We start from the raw sequence: 5,753 nt of genomic DNA on the forward strand, positions 1-5,753 counted from the left end.
CTGGATTGGTTTGAGATGGCCTCCAGAATAATGGCATCCTTTATCACATGGAGGCTGTAAAATATTTGGTAGGAAAAGCTTGGCGCAGAGAACCAATGCCCTATTTAGGTGCTCCTAGGTTTAATTCGACCAAATATTTATGTCATGAGAATTGACTGCCAAATAGATAGATAAAAGTTTAAGATGTGTGTTCAAATTGTGACTTTCTTTCGGGTACCTGTTCTGCTGCTCCTATGCCCACAATGTAGCTCCAAAAGGGAAATAGATTAGCTTTTGTGACTGCTGAAACAGAACCCAATAACCCTCAACAAGAACTGAAACCCGGTATGGAGTTCCTTGGTTCATTGGATGCAAATATTCTTTGATATATACGACAGAAATGTGCCCCCAAACGAAACAACCACGAAGTTGACAACTGCATCATATTAACTATCATATTAACTATTAGTGGATGTCCCTGTCTCCTTCTCTAGGCATTTTTCTTTGATAACGAAGGTCTGTCATATTAACAAGTCATTAATGGCAAAAAAATGCTGTCAAGAGAGGATTAATCATCTTATACTTCGATAACGGAAGTGTTTCACCGTTACAGGTTCTCAATCTTTCCGTTGATCTGAATGCTGCAAGTGCTATCATAGAGCAATGAGTTTCTTGAAATACCGCCTTTGCTATGGCTACCCTGCACGGTGACCTGAACTTTTGCTGCACATGGGAATTTGTTTGTTTCCTCCCATTCGTTCATCTTATAATTCAGTAAAACGTGATATTCAGAAGCATATGCATCTCAGGTTGTTATTTCAATACAATGTTTCTACACACCCACTCGGAAATAGCAACATCGTTAGTCGATATATGACATTTCCATCCTGAAGTAGCGGCCCCTTGTGTTCATGAGTAAAAGCATAGAAAGCAGTGGAGATCCTTCCAATGCACCCATCTTACTAAGGTGCATTTGGTTGTATCAGCTAGTGTTTATTTCAAAATTTCGTATGGCGTGGGAGCTCACAATATCTTAGGTGAATACGCAGTAACGTTTCAGAGAACTAAAGAAAGGCAAAGAGGGAACCATTTGACATTCAAGATTCAGAAGTGTAAAGATAAAACTTGAGAATGGCTATATCCCAATGTCAGCTTAATCATCTTGACACGATCACTCAAGATGACAAGACAAAAACATATTGCTCCAGGGTGGCTTGTTGTAATGTCGTACGGTAGAAGAGTAGTGCTAGAACTGGGTCAGTCAGTGTAAGAGAAGAAACTTGGACCCAAAAAAAAAAAAAAAAGAAGTGTAAGAGAAGAAACTGATCCACAATCCGCATTGCCAAAGCCCCAAGTTAAGTAGAAGAGTAGTGCCAAGACTAGGTCAGTCAATGTAAGAGAAGATTAAGACCAAAAAAAAAGGTGTAAGAGAAGAAACCAATCCACAATTCGCATTGCCAAAGCCCCAAGTTAAGTAGAAGAGAAGTGCCGTGTATTTAAAGTCTTCACAGAGACTATATTTAAACGTTGGCGTGAAAGGATAATCTCTTGTTATGAGTCATTCATTGTCCCAGATTAAGCTGAAGACCAACCTTACCATTGATTATCTGCAGAAACAAATGTAATTCACCTTCCAGGAACCTCTTAGTCCTGGACATAGGATGTCATCTGACAAAAATGAAGGCAGAAATGTCTGCCAACTCTCACATTTGATTCGGCAAAACACAAAAATTTGTATTTAAGCTTCCATGAACGAGGGCCGCATTTCCTCTGGCGCTTCTCTTCGTAGCTCTTCTTTATCAGAATTGTCTCAGGAGGAACGAGGCCTTTGTGGATGTCCAGCTCCATGTCATTTGTATTTGCACCTTAAAGGTCATAACCAAGGGCATAGTCATCTGGGGTCAAAAGATGACACATCTGGGTCATACCTTGAGCCACCGATATTAACCTCAGACGAAACCAACTCCACATCTTAACACAATATATTCGACAAATTATTGCTCTTGAAATCATGAGACACAAGTTTCTTGTTGTTGTGACGCCTTACCGGAGCAACTTTACCAATAAATTCAACAACTTCACACCATGGCTGCGATTGGCAAAGAAAAAGCCAATTCCTTGATCCATCTGCTTGATTTTTATGGCATGAGCTGCAGCATCTGTGCTTGAGTATCAGTCGCCCCAGCTAAAAGAATGTCCTGTGAGAAACATGCTGCCTTAATGGAACAACAGTAACTAGGCAAAATTTAGCCGAACGAGTTCGAGCAAAATTTAACTGATCTATGGAGGACCAACCAATTCCTTACGCACATTTTGAAAAGCTCGAATATTTTGTATCGATCCTCCATTGAGCAAGTCGCACAGCGTCTCCACCTTCGAATAGGCCATGGTTGGGTTGGTGGTCGGAACTTTCTCGCGGTTGCAGAGCCGCTGTCTGATCTCACGTCGCCAGCACCACCAGGCCTCGGCCGAATCACGCAGGTAACACGTAAGACACAATCGAAACAATTTTCGAATTGGGGCCAAGAATTTTCGTGAACCCTAGGAGGAGAAATCTTTCGGTTTCTTTTAAAATCCCCCACCTTTGACTGTCGCCGTCGCCGTCGCCGCCGCTCCTGGTCGCACGCCCCCAGCGTAATCGTCGCTGCCGCCTCCTGGTCACACGTTACCAGCTCCCCGTTTGTGGATGAACGCGGGTTGGAGAAGCGAAGAAGAGAACCTGGGTTTTGTAAGTTCTGGCTTTTTGTAATTCAATTTTTTTGGACAAAAATGCCCCTGTTCCAATCGCCGGAAATATTGCATGCTTCCTGCCGGCGAAATGGGGCCCTCTTTTGAAACAAAGTTGGACACCTCATGCCCTTAATTGATTGTAAGACAATCGTTAAAAATTAACAGAAAACATAAATTAACATGCTTTAGAAATTTCTCAATTGACTAATACAATTTCTCTTCACAACTTTCAGAAAGTCGTTCACGGCTTTTCACAGATTTCTTCCCATTTGGGATGAGAAGTTCCTTCGTATATGCATTTTCAAAGAAAGTGACTAAGTAGAAAAGTTTAGGAACTTAAGGGCAATTTCTAGCTTGGCCTAGTCAGCCCGAACTGGGCCTATTCGTTTCGGCTGCCTAGAAACCTTGGTGCCCAGAGATAGTAGGGTTGATATGTTCGAGCCGAGCTTCAATTTTATAGAAGCCTACGCAGTCATGTCTGTGATCAATACTGACAATCCACACGATCCGATTGCTCCTCATGGACAAGGGGATTTTTGCATATTATATAGTGCTCTGTTAAACTTCAATATAGGTGATCACTGAGTAGGCTTGGCTGGCCCGACCCTTAGAGTAGGGCTTAATTCTTGCTTGAGCCCGACCATTATTACGAGCGAGCGGCTTCAGATTCCGTGCATGTACCACCTAGAATCTACTTCAGATTCCGTGCATGTACCACCTAGAATCTACCTATGATGTGGGGGAAGTGATAACAGGAAAGCTTTTTCAAAAGATTGACTGAAATTGATAGATTGAATTATGTCGATTACATAGGGTGGACGTCCTTTATATAGATAGGACTCATTTGGGAACATAAAACGAGATAATACGAATCAAATCTAATCAAATCAAAACAGAAATCGAATCAAATATTGCGATCGGCTATATCGCAAAGTTACCTAAAATAGAAAAATTGCCCGAAAATCTATATAAACGACTCCGAAATGCAAAAATATGACGTTAGCGGTGAAATCGTTAGCCCGTTTCCATATGACTGATCAAATTTGAGCACAATTTGAGTTCGCTAGTCCTAAGTGCGAAATTAGCGGTGAATCGTTCTAATTTCGCGCAATCGAGTTTTTCTAGGAACTTATACGCTAGCTATTCTACATCAACCTTACGGAACATGTTCATCATTTTGGAACCTAAAATGCATCATGTCATAGATTCTAGGGTCGGTTTCAAGGCTTACCCAAGTTTTATATGTATTCTTTATAAAACGATTGCACCGAACCATCACTTGCTGCTACAATCCACTCATTGCAACTCATATTTACACACACAGATAAATATAAAACGTTAACAAAATAAAAACCGCAGTCATATACATCATTAACTCATACTAATTGTTTTATATTACGCACTCATCATCGAACACCATGAAATACCGTGAGATCGCATGAGGACATACACTAAGAAAACACACACACACACACACAAAATCTAGATTTCACCTACCTAAAACCTAGAAACCACCTGTCAAAACATGTTTCCCAAATTTTGGAATCAGTAACTTATTTTACATATCCTAAAATCATGCTTACCCCTACCTATTATATCGATTCATGCAAATCTTGGGGCCAGCCCGGACAGGACTGAGGATCGGGCCAGCGTGGGCAGGACTTAGGATCGAGCCTGATACTTTGCCCTAGACTTGCCCATTATATAGTTTCTCATATATGAAACTTTGGGCTGGGCTTTCTCACTAAAATCCCTTGTACAAGCCCGCCCAACAATGTCTTGGGCTTTTGTGGCTACGGCTGTGCTTAGGCGGCCCGCCAGTCCTCAGATCAGGTCTAAGCTTGGAGCAGGAGTCAGCATTAATGCCAGGACAGTCGAAAATGTTTTGTGCTATCGTGTTCGCATGTTACCAAAATGTATCGGCCCGATGATAAACTTTTTGCCCCCTAAAAAATGGTCAAAATGGATCCAGTCATGTTTGTTTTAAGGGCCTGAGGCGATCATTATTCAATATATTCTATCGCGTTCGGATTTGTCTCACTAAATTTACGTCGGATTCGACTCACATTTTCACGTTATGTCAAGAATTGATATCCTAAAGAACTTCCGTTGGAACTTCTCAATATTCGAACTTACAATTCCAGCACGTGCCGGTATTTTTAAAAAGCGCAGACAGCTGAAAATCTTCCAAATAAAGCTTGAAAGACTTGCATCTTATCAAATATTAATTTAGCTACTTCATTAGATGCTTGATAGTAATCTTTTGTGCTTGTTCTTGTGTTGCATATATCATGTCATTGCTTAGAAGTTTGTCTGCCTGATCGAATTTTGCCAAATGAGTGCATGTAAAGATTTGTTCATTCCCTCTGGAAAAGGGTAAGCGAAGGGCGCAGTCCAATGTTGAAGATCGTTTTGCAGCTCAAGTCATCTTTAACTGAGTCAAATGCTCATGGTTTTAGTCTCAGGTTGCTCTGTTCTTCGTGCACTAGAGGCGGATCAGAGCGATCTTCTGATTCGCGCATGTTTTGGCCGATTGATGGTCACAACCGAGAAGGATAAGCAGTGGTTGCAATTGAGTAGGGAGGAAGCCTTTTCCTTGAGATGCGTCAACAATTCGCGGTGCAGATGGTTGTCCAAAAGCTGATCAAGAGCTACGGAAGTACATGACGGATAAGAAAATCATGACTCCTGAATCTTTCAAGGCTTACACGGAGAATTCGGCGGTGAGGTCGGCATCACAGTATGGTGTAGCCTTCGTCGCATGCCTCCACCATCCGTCTGTCCTCCATTCCAACCGTTCCGTGCTCGTTTTGACTGAAGGGGATGCTAGCCAGAATGAGCGATTGAGGGTGTGGTCAGATGTTCATTGCGCGGTTCGTCTTAGCGGGAGTGCAGCGAAGATGCTCTTAGCTCTTTATGTCGACAAGTGCGGGCATGGGGATGCGTCTCCTTCATGCAGGGCATCGTACTATGTGGAAGAGAGACTAATAACAAGATGGAGTCCAAAAGATTGTCAGGAAGATAACGCCATCAATGGCATCTGA

The 5,753-nt window shown here is 42.0% G+C and overlaps 1 pseudogene; it reads left to right on the forward strand.

Moving 5' to 3' along the window:
* The first annotated feature begins 5,106 nt into the window (after nt 1-5,106).
* LOC115756996 lies at nt 5,107-5,753 on the forward strand (annotated as a pseudogene).

Source organism: Rhodamnia argentea, chromosome 4, assembly GCF_020921035.1.
Source record: "Rhodamnia argentea isolate NSW1041297 chromosome 4, ASM2092103v1, whole genome shotgun sequence".
Taxonomy (NCBI): domain Eukaryota; kingdom Viridiplantae; phylum Streptophyta; class Magnoliopsida; order Myrtales; family Myrtaceae; genus Rhodamnia; species Rhodamnia argentea.